Source organism: Sparus aurata, chromosome 20 (assembly GCF_900880675.1).
Source record: "Sparus aurata chromosome 20, fSpaAur1.1, whole genome shotgun sequence".
NCBI lineage: Eukaryota > Metazoa > Chordata > Actinopteri > Spariformes > Sparidae > Sparus > Sparus aurata.
The window spans coordinates 17,744,809-17,760,794 of NC_044206.1; the positions used below are offsets into that span (position 1 = coordinate 17,744,809).

General features: G+C 43.9%; 1 protein-coding gene across 2 annotated transcripts in view; it reads right to left on the reverse strand.

Annotated features, from left to right (window-relative positions):
• LOC115571265 (zinc finger MIZ domain-containing protein 1-like) overlaps positions 1–7,487 on the reverse strand; it is a 128,385-nt gene extending 120,898 nt beyond the window's left edge. Inside the window, exon 1 of one of the 2 annotated variants that reach the window (XM_030400550.1) lies at positions 7,185–7,487. The gene's annotated coding sequence lies outside the window, so the exon portion shown is untranslated. The remainder of the gene's footprint in view (positions 1–7,184) is intronic. The other variant, XM_030400551.1, reaches the window with a different exon arrangement.
• Positions 7,488–15,986: the final 8,499 nt, after the last annotated feature.

Genomic DNA, 15,986 nt, shown 5'->3' on the forward strand with positions numbered 1-15,986 from the left:
AGAAACCCGCGAACGAAGAAGAGCAACATTTAGAAGCTGGAGCTAAAAACTGATTCTCTGTTTTCTTGAATAACCGACCGTCGGGGGCACCCGTATCTTCCAGGGTGCGACTGTTTCAGGCACACATGTGGCCAAAAGTCTGTCAGGCGCAACTGAAAACAATGCTTGGTTGCGCCCCGAAATTTCGCCGGTCTGATTAACAATCAAAGAAGAAGTGTGGGCTATGAAAATATATTAGATGTTACCGCATTTCCCTGTTGCGTGTGCAGTCCTTTAAATGAAGAGAAACATGCATCAGCCATTATTTCAAAGGCGCACCGTTGCAACCAGTGCATAAAGTCAGTCTGATCTTCTGGATCTGTCGTTTCTTCAAGCAAATACGCCAACAGTTGCTGGTTCATGCGCCTTAAATGGGTAGATTTCATGCCGTTCTTTCTCATGCATGATAGCACACTTAACATATTGAGGTTTTGGACCGTGGGTCGGACAGAAAGAAGGCATTCAGCGACGTCAGCGTGGGATTTTGCTTTTGTTTTTCTTCCATTTTGGAGACAAATGGACGGATCGTGCAAATAATCATTAGCCGCGGCCCTGAAAAACCCTGCACATAATTGATATTATAAATAAAAGAGGGATTTTTTTTTCCTGGTGCACCGAGCAGGGGCGTGGGATCGAGCCAGAAATACAGCATTAAGAACTATTAATCACAAGATGTGCTTTTTCTGTTCCGGCTAACTTCCCCTTCCGAGCCCGGCTGCAGCTGTAAGAGGAGGCAGGCCTATTGTTCAGACTAACAAGGGGGGGCACAGAGGTCACTTGCATTTTCACAAGAGCTTTTTGCCAGAGGGAAGAAGAAGCCGGCAACACTAGTCTGCTCGGTGTGGATCTACACCAAAGCTTTCTCTATAAAGTCACATCATTCCCAGTCTATTATAGAGGGGGATAGATTAGATTAAGTGAGATTATGCGGAGAGGGGCTCCCTAAAAAGAGCAAAAATAACACACTCGGTACTTAGCAGGCGAGTCAACAGTGGGATTAAGCCAAAAGGGGACGCGTTCAGATCCAATGCTAATATGCACAATGGTCATCCCCCCCTCGACTTTTTTTAAGTGCTTGCAAATGTTTGTTGCTTGCAGTTTCACAACGCATTATTTCCCGAGCCGTCGCTACAAAAAGAATCCCACTTTTACTGTCACATTCTGGTGGTGGGTGGCTGACGTGAATCTGCGAAAATTGACAAATCTCAAAACCGCCAAATAAGGGGCTATTTTTCTTCCCCTCAGTCAAACTGTCATCCCCCGTCTTCCCTCCCCTCTCGCCCTCTCGCCCTCTCGCCCTCTCGGCGCGTACAGTTTGTACAATAACAACTCCTATCACCAGTGCAACCGAAAAATATGCACAAAGTGGTTGCACACTCTAACATGATTAAATGATGTGTGGTCTGGCGTCACTCCCAGCACCTCTCCCATCCTCTTGCTCTGCTCTGTATCTCCCCTCTGCACGAAATGAAAACGCAAACACGCACACACACACACACACACACGCGCACGGATTCCCTTTCCCTTAGCTGTGTTTTGAAAATAGAAGCTTCGTATTAACAGTCAACAGTCAGGCTTGACAGGTACAGTCTGACCGTCCTCTGCTTCATGAAAACCCAGCTCTGTGGGGGAATCGGCGACACGTGTTGCTGCGGCGAGCGTGTCACCGAAAAAGGCGGAGCGAGGCACACACACACACGCATGAGGAATGCAGGGTAACACATGTGGGAAGAATACGGAGGTGTGATGGAGAGAAACATGCCTATGGGGGGGGGGGGGGGGGGGGGTATTCAGATCCACCACTGCAGGGAAACTAGCAATACCACAGTGTGATGATGTGTTTTGTGTGACAACTGGTCGCACGTTGCATCATTTTATGGGTTCACAAGCTCACCACAGAAGTTCTCCCACTCCTAAAAGTCAGATGGCAAGCCAAAAACAATCCTTCACACTGTCAATCAGCTGTAAACACTTTATAAACAATGATCACCAGGAAACCTTTGACCTGATGAAGGTCTACGGACCTGATATGATACGATACAACTTTATCGCATCGTTTATTAGGGATGGACCGATTATCGGAGCTGATATTCAACATTTTTCCAGTTATGAGTGTCGGGTTTGTGAATCTGATCGGTTACAAGAGTCCAATAACAGCCTCTCAAAACATACTAATCTCTATCTTCAAAGTAACCAGAAACTAAAGTGATCAAATAAACAATAAATGGAAATACTTACTCAAAATTGCACTTGAGTAAACTGTATCTAGTCAGACTACATCAATTTTTACTCTGAATATTGATGCTAAGATTTTCATTTTTACTGCAAGTGTACATTGTTTCCAAATATCTGTTATCAGCCTTCTGATTACTTATAAAGGGTATCATATCATATTGTATCTTATCATATCATAACTTATCGTATTGTATTGTATTGTATTGTATTGTATCGTATTGTATCGTATCGTATCGTATCGTATCATAACGTATCGTCGTGGATGAAAATATCTCATGTATATTATTGTATCATATTGTCAAGATGAAAGGCACGTGCAAATGACATAGTAGTAGAAAATGTGAAAGTAACAAGCAACCTTAGCTGTGAAAACAATCACAGCTGGGTTCAAATCCACTACATGTCCTTGTGATAGTTGTCAAGTTTGGATAAAATCGCACTCAAAGGACATCCATTATCCTGAACAACCTCACAGCCAGAGATATTTGGTGGAGCTGCAATGAATCTCCAATAATTGTTTCAGTCCTTTATCAAGCAAAGATGTCAAACATTTGCTCGTTCAAGCTTCCTAAGTGTGAGGATCTGATGCTTTACTTTCATGAAGAATCTTTGCCTTTTTGACTGCTGGTTGGGCGAAAGAAGCGATCTGAAGACATCGCTTTTGAGCATTTCTCCCAACCAAAAAGGTTGGGAGCACTGATTGTGCAGGAGAGCTGCAACAACAGGCAGCTTCTCAGCTTCTTAAATGTGACAATTTGCTGCTTTTTCTTCTTGTCGTCTATGAAGAATCTTTGGGTTTTGGACTGTTGGTTGGACAAAATAATCAATTTAAAGATGTCACTTTATTACATTTCTCAGTGTTTTTACATTTCTTTAGACTGCTAATCGATTAAGCATGAAAATAATGGTTATCTGCAGCCACAGTGTGTTGGATCCTTTGGTGGGTAACACCGGGTTACTTTCATCTGAAAGGCAACGAGTGATCGTAGCTGTCAAACCAACTGTAGCTAGCTCTCTCTCTGACATGTGGTCATGTTAGAGTTGAGTCAACTTCCTCACTCTCTGGTTCTGGACTGTTAATTGGACAACAGAAGATCTTTTTTTTTTTTCACAGTTCTCTGACATTTTCAAACACTCTTAATCGATTAACTGTTCCTTTCGAGCCACAGTGTGAGGCATGTTTGCGGTCTTTAAGATGCATGTATACACCTTAGTCTGACTAAAACCGGACCGGATCAGATTTCTCATAGTTGAATTAAAGCACCCAGAATATTCGATTGATAGTCGCATTACTCCTGCATGTATACGTTCCATCAGATCGGATCGGATTTTGCGTTCTGCGCAGGCGCGAGATTTCTTTCTCGGGGCCGTGAGCTGGACGGCGGCGGTGGCGTCTTTCCTCTGAAATCACTGCAAGAAAGAGCGCCATTGTGCATCTAGTTTGTGTAATTATCATGTACACCATATACGAAATGTACAAAGATGTAGCTTCGTCTCGCTCTTCGTACGCCATATTTCTTGAATGCCGAGGCAGCTGGTGACGTAAAGAGGTCAGCCGGAGGTGTCTCTGTTTCCACTAGCTGAAATGGGTACAGCGCCACCTAGCGTACCGGGGTATGACATGCCCAATAATCAGATTTTCTCAACGGCATGTATACTCGGATAATTGCAGTTGTCTGGTTGAGTAGCATAGTCGAACTATGGCTGTAATCCGACTAAGCTGTGCATGTAAACGCACTGACTGATTCAATCTCTAACAACGCAACATATTCAACAAAATAATCATCAGTTGTTTTTTCAATGTCAAAGCTTCATCTGGGAAGTGGCTCGTGACTGTGTGTACAGAACAGATGCAAGCCACCGTATTTCCCTCCGGGTCGCGGTGGAGCTCGGGGGTTGAAATGTACTCGAAAGCTCTTGAGTAAACAAACTGAAGTTACTTCCCACTGCTCCTAAACAATCTCACAGATATGGCGGCATCAAAATAACCCTTTTACGATATTGAAGCTGCTTGCGAGCGGTCTAACGACAGGATTATTAAAGAAACAAATGCTGTTTTGACACCAAAAGTAAACCTCATGATGAAGCTACTCCGGCTGCCCGGTGACACACTTTTCTCTCTTCACTCATTGGAAATAGCCACGCAGGGTGATTCATCCCAGCAGTTTTTATTCTCTCCAGCAAAGACAACACAAAAGGGACCTTGAGCGAAAATCCTACACAAGCCTCCCACAGGCTCTGACCGCAGAGGAAGAGAAGTCGCCTGCTCGCCTTTTTTTCCTTTTCCCCTGTTAGAGTGCTTCGGCTCGCTGCGAGTGGAATTCCCAAATCGAATCAATAACATTATGACATTATACACCGTCTAACAGCCGTGTTTACCAGCTGCTTAAGCGCACATTGTTGGTAAAGAGGGTTTCTTTAGTTTGGGTACGAGACGAGTTGTGTTTTTTGCGGTGGAGCATCGCGGTCCCTCGCGCTCTCCCTCCGGCCGGCAGCACCGCGGCTGGAGGTAATGAGGCCTCTTGTGTGTCCCTCTCTGATCTGAGAGTTTGAATTATTTCCCATGTGGCACGGCCATTTCCAGCTTCCGCCTTTCCTCTCACCTCCTCGGGTGGGTTGGAGAAGAGGCGAGAGTGAGAAAAAAGAAAAAAAAAAACTCCCACCACCCCTGCGCTTGGAAAAAAAACCCAAAACGTGTTGCCATTGTCAATCCACAGAGCCACACACACACACACACACACACACACACACACAGACAAGAGACCTCAAGCTGGCAAAAACAGATTGTGATTCGATTTAAAAATAAGCATTTTCTTTTAGCAGTTATTTTTAGGTTTTGCTTGCTAATCTGTGCCAGAGAGCCTTTAACAGTCTCGTCCTGCCTCTTTTCACTGTGTGCTGACGCTTTCCTCGGTTAATAAATGGTCTACTCCAGCGAACCAGACACACGTGCTGGGCTGCAGATCTCTGTTTCAATGTGCCTTTTGTTTGACGGCTGGTGTTTCAACATCCTCAACTTGAATAGAAGAAGGTCAGCCTGGTGGGGTCTGCCCCATGGTTATTCAGGAGCCCAACCTGGGGGCCCCCACAGTGGTGGGGTGACTGGAAAAGGAGTGGAGGGGAGGGGACGGGGAAAAACCTCCTCCTTCGTCTGACGAGGCTGGAAGTTTTGGAAGTTTTGTCGCGCACAAGCAGAGCTCAATCAGCATTTTAATCAGACGGAAAGGTGGCCCACGCAGGGACTCGAGCGAAGAGCAATCACAGGGGCCAGGTGCACGAAAAAAAGATGACATCCTCATCAAGGCTGCGTCTGAAAGTCTTTTTTCCGGCTCCACAGAAATGTAAACAAAGCGACCTGCATCGCAGCGAAAAGGTTTAAAGGGCCGCTGCCTAGTTTTGGAGAAGGAGTCCAAACTCAGAATTTTAATATTTACACAATCATGAGGTAATAACGCAAAACTTTTTTCCCATAGCTGAGGAAGATATGGACCCCAGAACGCAGCGTGGGGGTAGAAAAGTTGGCAGGGTCCGCCACAAACAAAGTAAAACAGTATGAAACTGTGTTGTCCTTTAAGGTCAGTTTGTGTATTCATTCATGAAAACAAAGACAGTCAATTAAGATCTTTTAACCGTCTTTCCCAAATCTACACCTTTGCACCCTTAACACGATCCTTGTCAGCCGGGTCCCGGATGGACTCGGATGCTGCGGCAGCTCCAAGCAGACTGCGGGGAGCAGAATGAACTTTTGCGGGCAACAACATAACAAAAACAGGAAAAGAGATCAAAAACATCTGCACGTGCTCCCAAAAAACTGGGCTTTTTTGTCCGGCTGCAGACGGAAGCAGAACGAGGGGCCACGCTCTCTCCCTCTCTGTCACTCACAAAAGGTTAGGCAGCAGATCATGGGGGCAGAGTCTGGCTTACTTTTTCCACTTGGCCATGCTTTTTTTTTTTTTGTTGCCTCCTGGACAGATGTACAGCAAGTGGGAGCCCAGTTTCTATATGGGAGGAGGAGGAGGTGGAAGTGGAGGAGGAGAAGCCCCCCCCCAAACCCCTCTCCATTCAATCCTCAACTGGTTCCACATCCAAGACACCAGGAATTTTTTTGGGGAGTCAACTTGTGAAACCCCCAGAAATTACGCACGGCAGCTGGATAACTCCAAGCTCGGGGGACGTTACGCTGATATTTAGACAGCACACACACACAACTACACACACACGTGCTGCCGGCGACAAAAAAGTTCAGAAATGAGCCTTTAACGTGACATTTCCGCGAAGAGACCCCGATGCAAGCCTGCGTGAATCCCCCCTCTTTCTCTCTCTCTCTCTCGCAGCAGCGCCGTTCCAGCCAACATTAGACAAACCATGTGCTTTGTTGCACATCGCAAGCCAAAGGGTAAAAATAAGAGAGCAGAGATCCTCACACACACTCACATGCACAAACCATGATTCATTCTGCAACAACAACAACAACAACAAAAAGGCACACAAAAACGCACACGCAGGCTGCCCACAGTGTAGCCCCTCCGAGCCCCGACGCGCTGGAGATCAACGCGGCATCTGTTACCAACGAAATGCACAACCTGCCCTCCTCCCGCAGCAGCACCCGCCGCCGGCTCGGTCCCGACGGCGCACACACAGTCAATCATAATCATCATCATAATAATAAAAACAATGTAAAGCTGCGGCGGGTTATTTACAGGCAAGGCGACGTGCTCCTCAGCGCCGGTTTCAAGTGGTCACTCTATTGTTGAGAAACAATCTGAGCCAAAAGTGGAAACAAAACCTTCCTCCCCCTCTTCTCTCTCCTCTCCTCTCCTCTCTTCTATATATCGCAGCGGCAGCAGCGCCACGCCGGGAATAAAGCAGCGTTTCTGTGTGTTTCTGGTGTTAAGTTTGCGGCCACTCACCGGGTTATTACGCGGAGAAAGTCCTCGGGTTAAATATTCGTGCTCTTGTTTTTAAATATCTTCCCCCCTCACGGCCACTGAGAATGGGCTCAACGTCAGTGGGTGAGTAACTGAATAGACTCGGAGAGAGCGCAGTAAGTTGAAGTGTCAAATTACATTGGCTATTCTATTACCAAAGGGACCCATGCTCGGTGGCTGCTGACAAAATGTGTCGCGGATTCTTTACGCGGAGACGCCGTGAGGAGGGGGAGCGAGCCCGGAGAGGAGCCGGAGCCGGAGCCGGAGCCGGACTGTCGCTCAGCCAGCAGCCACCTGGTCCACTGGATCTGCTGGAGCCGCTCCGTCAGGACGCGTTGAGCACTCACAATCCTGATTTTGGAGGGATTTTAAAAAAGCATTATTGACAAATAGTTCCCAGAGACTGGGCATGCTGGGGGTTGTACTCCCTTAAATCTTTACTGATGACGTTAATTTATTGCAATTTAAATTGAATAATTTAATAAACGGTTGTTTAGTGCAGCTTAATAGTGATACTAGTGGGCAGGCAAGAAGTAATAGTAGATAGAAAAAGATTTTTTTTAAAATACATATATTTAGAATATAATATGCAGTAAAATGTTATCATAGGATAATAATAAAATAAATGAAAAATATTTAAATAATATAAAAATATATTAAAATATATATAAAAAATGCCACAAAATGTATATAAAACAGTAACATGGTATTATAATAATAATGAAAATAAATCAAAATTAAAATATGTTTTAAAATAATGTCAAATATGATATGCAGCAAAATATAATAAAATAATAATAATGATAATAATATTAATACAAAAACTTTTTTTTTAAATCCACAAAAATGAAGATTATGATATAAATAAGTCAGATGGTATGATGATAAAATAATGATAATGATAAAGATAAGGTAATAGTGATCTATCTTTAAAAACGAATTAATTTATTAATTAAAAATATAATAAAAAACAATAATAATATAACCAATGTTATAATAATAATGAAAATAGATAAACAAACAAAAATAAAAAATACTTTAAAGTTAAATGGTATTTATGAATGTGTAGTTAAGAAACACAGAACACAGAAATACTGGAAACAAGAACATCATAAATACTAACATTGATGGAATATGAAATTGATAAAAGTAATACATGTCAACATTGATTACAATGTGTTTATACAATGTCAATACATCAATTTAAGAATGAACAATAATTGTCAATAGTTGTGTGATAAACAACAACAAACACGCGGCAGGGACTGACGCATACACTGTGGCGCTCTGTGGTCCCTGCTCCTGCTCCTCCTCCTGCTCTCCTCCTCCTCTTCCTCTTCCTCCCCCTCCGTGTTTTGCAGGTCGCCGCTCTCTGATGGAAAGCTCTGAATAACAAAGACATGTTTGAGAGCAGCAGCGGCATCAGCAGCAGCAGCAGCAGCAGAGCAGCAGTCTGGGCTGAGCGCTGACGTCAAGGAGCCATGACTGTGCCAAGCAGCATCCAGACTCCAGTCCACACACACACACACACACACTGACCTGCTGCTGCCACTGTGGCCCGTTTGGAAGCACCCCCATGTCAGAAGTTAGAAACACACCACCCTCAGAGCTGTGATTGACTCTTCAAACTGGGACTGTGATTAGAGTCAGAGTGGTGTGTTCCCCCCCCCCCCCCCCCCCCCCCCCCACCCCCCCACCCCCCATCTCTCTCTCTCTCTCTCTCTCTCTCTCTCTCTCTCAAAATACTGTTTTAGTAGAAGTCACCACACAAACTGAGTCTCCTGCTTCTCTGGCCTCGTGTGTCTACCCAGCTGTCTAAGTTAGGGGGAGGGATATCAAGGCTGGAACAATAGGCGCCATTTGTCCTGCTAAAAGGTGACAGGAAGCATTGATTTCAGCCTGTTCCAGGCTTGTAAGCCATCCCTGAATTGGCTAATGTGAACATTTCCCTCTAACGGAGATTGGAAAATCTGAGCTAATTGCAAATTCACAGTGGTTCGCAGGATCAGGATGCAGGCGCTTACTTTTTGATCCCAGAGCGCCGTATGTTTTATTGCTGCTAGATTAAAAGTAGGAGGCAGAACACAAACTAGCAAACAGACAAACAATAAAGTCAAAATACTAATTATTTGGTCTAATTAAAGCCAGTCTAATGAGCTAAAAAAATATATATATTAAAGCTATTTAAGAGTCTGTGTCTGCTTTAGTGCACATTGGTTAGTTGGGAACAGTCCCATTAAAATATGTTATAATATTTATATGAGATAATACTTGAAGTAAATATTTTAATATTTATAATATTAACGAGTTAGTAATACACACTTCTTCTATTCTTTCCTACAAAAACTACATAGTGCAGTGCAAGTTATTCTTTTTAAACGCAAACCCAGGTTGATGATTTTGTTTAAGATCACTACTAGAAAGGTTTACATTCTTTAATGCTCAAAAAAACACTTCAGTTTTCTCCTACTGTCCGGTGCTGCAGCCCCGTACTCCCCCTCTGTCTGAGACGCTCTGTTCTAGGTCCTGTCTCTTTAAGGCTGCCCAGTCTTCTCCGATTGGTCACCTCACACATGCCTGAGCCAGCACCGCTCACTGTGTCTCCGCACAACTCGGTCACATCTTTTAGCTTCCAGTTAGCTTCCCCTCTATGGTGAATACAGGCATAAATCATACAACTTTGTGACATGGTGATGTAGTGTGATGTCACAAAGTCACAGATTTAAAGGCGGGGCTACCGATGAGGCGTTTCAGGAGTAGTGCTTTCTGTGGGAGAGACGAGCTTCTGTCAGTGCGTACTTTGGGCTTTTTAACATTCAAGATCTTACTGATTAAAAGGAAGGAAAAAAGCTATAGTAGGTGTTTTTGAAGATTTTAGTCATATTCTACAAATGAGAGCACGACATGGAAGCTGGAGTAGTTTCAATTTGTATTTCATACAATACGGCTGATTTTAAAAGCAGCCGTTCGGCGCTCTCACTGGTAGGAAATCCTAAATTGCCGCCGATTAAATAGCTCAAAATAGCTCTGATTCACCAATTTGTCTCGGGCCACTTAAGCTTGTCACACTCAGCTGGAAGAACCACAGGTATTCCTGTGGGTCAGAATAGCCACACTTAATCAAAATGCGAGGACGTGATGCATCTTTCACCCAGTGTGAAAAAACCCCACTTTATTCTCTATACTTTTCTGTAGAACAGTTGACCACCATGATGTGAAATCCTCCCTGTCTTCTTCCTCTGGGATGTTCCAGCCGCCGCGACCTGTGATCACAGTGTTGTCACACCTTCTCTTCTCCAGACGACGTGATGTACGCCAGCGCAAGACAGAGAGACACGCTGATCCAAATATAGATGGGAATTCCTCCTTATCGCAACTGGGTCAAAGAGACTCGAGTCAAAGAGAGTCTGTTAGTGAGGTGCTGTAAGGAATTATACGCAAAGTGACGTTCAGCTGTGGAGCATCAGCAGGCTTGAGTGCAGACTCAGTGTGACATCAGATTTACCCAACATGCTTTACTGACAGGGGCATGCTGGTCCGCCGGTTAACGCTGTCACCCCACAGCAAGACGTACGTGGGTTTGATTGTCAACCTGTTCTAATGTGAACTTCTGTATTTTTCCCACATTGAGTTTATTTTCGTTCTGGTCTCTTAACCCTTAAGGAGGTTTTAGCTTGTAGATATTAGAGGTGTATATTCAAATTGTTTTTGCTGATTTAAAGATATAATATGTAAACTTTTTTTTTATTTGCTTTGTTATATATTTTGTTGCATGCTTAACAATGCTCAAACCCAGAGAAATCCTCATGTTTGCTCAACTTTAAGGTAAATCACTAAACTCAGCACTCACCACAGACCCTCCGGTTCTCTCTCTTCTTTGTCCCTTCTCCTCTCTGTAACGTTACATTCATGAAGTGATGCACCAGTAACTACATAAACACCCGTAGCTGGAGGTCACCTCCATGGATCACTGCTGCAGTCAGGTTGATTAACGGGAGTGAAGATAAATCAACTTTTTTAATCCAGAAAGTTTAAAAGTAATCTCTGAGCTCTCCCCCCGTCAGTGAAAGGCTCAGGATTAGAGCAGATGTGACTCCAGGTGTTTATTCCTCCAGAAAGTCTGGCTCATACCCAACTAGCTCTTCCAGGCAACCAGCTATGCTATACAAGTATTTTGTCTTGTTTTGATGGAGACCACTAGCGGTAGAAATTACATAATGTGCATTTAAAGCAGTCACTGATGAACCTACAGACATTTTTCACCGAGCTCTGCAGTTTCCCTTATTTCTACTGAGTGTTTTAGTGTCTTTCAGTTCATTGTTTTGTTTTTATTGCACACTCATAAACTGAACAAAAATGGTCTACGCTGTGGTCATTTGTGTGCTGGTCGATCCGCATGGCTGTGAAATTACAATTACGTAAAAGTTGTAGAGATGTTTCACATCTTTGAATGCATGTAATCTGTAAAGTTGCAAAATGTCCACACTAAACTTAGTTTGCCTCCCACATAACACCAATTTATGGCAATCAAGCAAGTCAAAGAACTTGTTAGAGATAAAAAGTAAGATTGTTTTATTACTGAAACTGAACGATCATGTTTTTTGTAGTATCACCAACGGCTTGTTCCGGATGTGGTTTAGTCTTTGCTCCGTCATAAGTTGCTATGATGGTCCTGGAACAACATAAATGATAACACTGTAGGCACAACACCAACACAGCCGCATCAGATGCACCGTAAAACAAGACAGGACCTATTTAACTTCTCAATATTTAAGGTCAACAGGAGGCTTTGTTTTCAGGGTTGACAGGGTTGGTGCCAGACTGAAGCGTGTTGGGTGATAGCATCAGGATGAATAAATGATACTTCCTTTTCTGTCAGTGTGCATTGTCTGTCGGGTTTTATGAGAGGGATTTACCCGCTATAACAGCCAATAAAAGCCCACATTGTATGTTCATCCAGGTTGTTGGGCCAGATGGCTGTCAGGAAGACGAATGGACTCTACGAGGAACAGCTCTGAACATGTCTAGTCTCGAGTTTGATCGACTGTTTGACCCATGGTTTTCATCACGTAAGTATCCTTGCATTTCTCCTCCAACACTTTCCCCGAGTTGAGATTGTATCTGCCACATGTACACAAGCACCTCTCGGTTACAAAAAAACTCCTCTGGATGTTGGACTCGCGAAAGCCCGTGCGTCCCGCTGCTCCTTACATAAAAGCAGCACAATGCGATCATTGAAAAGTGCAGGCGGGGAGATGTCTGTGTTTTCATTTACAGTTCCCACCTGGTTCATGAATGAACAACCGCCAGGCTCCAGAGACCAGCCCACATCCTCCGCAAACCAACCAACCACTGGCTGTCTTCCAGTCCAAATGTGTTCACAGTGCACACTTTGCTCTTGTCGCGGACAGAGGGCTCATGCTGCTCGGCGGTGTGTCCGAAAATACCGGGAGAGGGTAGCACTGGAGTCGTGCACCTCCCGAGGGTCTACTTACTATGACGCTCCGGCGCTGTGCTGGCACATTTTGCCCCTGCTCGCTTTCGCTGAAACGTGAAAATGCAAGTTAAATTATGGCTGTAGAATTTGTGCTTTCAGCCCTTTAGGTTCATGTGCATCCCCCATCCCCGGGACAACTTGGTTATTAGGGGTCTGTCGTGTTATGGGATTGTGTGTGTGACCCGGTGTCAGTGCTGCAGACTGAGCAGTGGAGTCAGGTCAACAAATACGATTGCAAAAGGATGGAGGGAGTCAGCAGGGGCAATAAGGAGAAGGAGGAGGAGGAGGACAGGGCTCTGCAAACACGGGAGACAACTATTGGACTCCACTTGACTAAAAGACATGAGGGAAATGTGATAAACCCCATTGATTCTCATTACAGCAGGAGAGGCAGACAGAGGGAGAACAGACATACCTCGGCAGGTTGCGCTGAAGCCTCCTGATGATTTCCCTGCTCCTCTTTTTTTTTCTTTATTTTTTTCCTTTCCCCCTTCAGACTTTTTTTTTTGAGCAGCACCAGCAGAAAGCTGGCTGCCGGCACCTCATGCTGCTCTGCTGAGCCAATCAATGTGTGCTCACAAAGGGGGGAAGAGCATTCAGAAAGCCAACTGTTCCCTCAGGCCATGGGCAATGAAGAAGTGGGAGAGACAGTGCAGAGAGAGGAAGAGGGGCGAGGGGGTTGACAACATGTTTCCCTTTGCCTGCTACATACTGAGAAGGAATAAGATGATCGCTGCAACGCTGACGTGCAGCAAAAATAGTACCCACTACACTTCACAGGCGGAGTGAACAGAGCAGGAAAGCTGGGATAACACTCGTTTAAAGAGCAGCAGACAGCAGAGCTGCCGGCCGCTGGTGTTCAATTTATTTCATAGTAAATAGTGAAAATGCCTTTAAAGTGTAGACGTTATATAACATGTGATAACAAGTAACGTAACTAATTACTTTTAATATCAAGTCAAGTAATAATATCACGCTTTAATGGAGTAATAAGTAAAAAGTAACTTATTACACTTCCTAGTGAAAGTGAGATTTGCTGGGAACCAATCAAAACACTGATGGTGTCATTATTTCATAGCCGTTACAGTGTTTAATCAACATCCACTTCGTAATGAAACGCTACGATAAGCAAAAACACATCTATCGTTTAAGTTTATGTTTTGGAGATTATTGTCATTCAGTTAAGAACAGGTAGGTAAGGTCGGGGAACGCTCGTGATCATCATGGTCCAGAAAATTCTTATGTCTCCGTAAGAAAATAAACAAAATAGTCGCCACAAATGTTAAGAGTCTCTTTGTTTTGTTGACGACCCTGATGACATCATCAGGGGGGTTGTCAAATATGCAGGCCATTGATCGGCCACATGACAAACACATTATCATCATCCTTTTTTCATACATATAAAACACCATACACATTCTCCGGAGCAATACAAAAGCAATATCAAAGATAAAAAAAACAAAACATGTAATATGATATAAATCTTTAGCAAATACATCTTTCACCATAACCCGCAAAAATCTATACGTGTACAAAACTGTGTAGCGTAAACACACAGTACATCTCTTTGTTTTTTTTCCCCCCCGTGATTGATTAATTACCCGTTTCACCTTGGTCTCCACACTAATGTTCACAGAGCAATATTCTTTTAATTGATGGGTTACCCGCTCTTTGTTTTTTCTATACGGCACACGAGCCGCGCTGTTTAACCGTACTGTATGTGTGTTGTCATGCACCGGGAATTATGTATAATTTGCGTCAAACAATCCCTGCGTGACAGATTGAGCTCACAGTGGGTGTTCCACTTAATAAAATCACTTGTGTGTAACAACTCCCACCTTGACATCCCTCCGTTCCCTCTCAGAGGAAGAAAGGGTTTAGCTATATTGCGGCGCCGCGAAGGCCTTTTTTTTTTGTTTTTTTTGTTTTCGTTTTATGTATTACCTGACAGGAGGTTAACTAGCTATTTCCAGCCCCATTATTCTCCCGTAACTCCGGGGCAGAGTGAAAAGTCAATTATAGTCAAAGCATACTGTGTTTGTCAGAATCCCGGGCTTGTGATCTCCTCCGCCGAAACATTTCCTGCTAAATGTTGAGCGTTTAATTATTAGCGAGACATTATAGGGGGCTTAATGAGATACCACAGTAAATTGCATTGCAGTTTTATATGCGCTCATTAAAAGAAAAAAGGAAAAAAAAAAAAAAAAAAGCAGTCCCTCAACACTATCAGAGCGAGTCTGTCCGGCGCCGTGACATTTAAGTAAGATGCTCTCCTTATCGTAGAGGATGTGGTTCCAGCTCCTCGACTGGGAAATGTCACATGTTTTTTTTTTAAGGTCAGGTTGAATCTCTTCAGTTATTTTTCATCAAAGGAGATTAGCCGTGTGATTCCCTCATATGATAATTCGCTCCTACAGGTATCAACGTGCAGGACTTAAGATCTTTTAGATCTACAGAGTAGTTCAAAAGTGAAAAAAAATGCAAGCGTCTACATCGTTCAGTGTGTTGCGGTCTGTCGTCTCAAACAGTCTACATCCAGCGTCAGTTACTGATCTCCTACCAGTCGTCGACCGTTCAACACTGATAGCAGAGCGAGGACCGTGCCCCTGTGGTGAAAACACAACATGTCTTCCTGCTTTTGCTGCATTATGGTGTGCTGCCGTACTTCCGCCGCGGATATCTCTCGGTGCAAATTGGTGAGCGCAGAAAAAGAACTGACACTGAAAGCTGCTGTTTCCCCCTCTGATGTTTCAGATCTCTCAAACGTTTTCTGCAATCAGACTCCAAAGCATGCCGGATGCTGGCACCCAGAGAAAAAAACATCCTGGTGAATGACAAAATAGGGCTGGAAAATTAAAGATGTGAGAACCGTGTTTTTTTAATCAGGGAGAATCCTAACTCTCTCAGTACGCTAATGAGCTCATGGTTGCGAACACGGCAGTCATAAATTTAACAGCTATCCCTCTTATGAGACGTTTGTATCACTGCTGACAACTCAAAGAGCTTCACTCCTGAATGTGGCAAGGTGCTATGGGAAACGGACCTGCACTTCTGCGGCGCTTTTCCAGTCGACAGGCTGCTCAAAGCGCTTTACAACACGCGTCACATTCATCAATTCATGCACTGATGGCAGAGGCTGTAATGTGATTACTTTACTAATTTGCTACATTCCTATAAGTGTGTTAGTCCTAGAAATACATGAACAAACAACTCTATGGAATGCCAAGATATCATATAAACGCAAACAAACGTTCCTCGGTCTGGAAAAGTAAAGTAAAGGGGTGTGT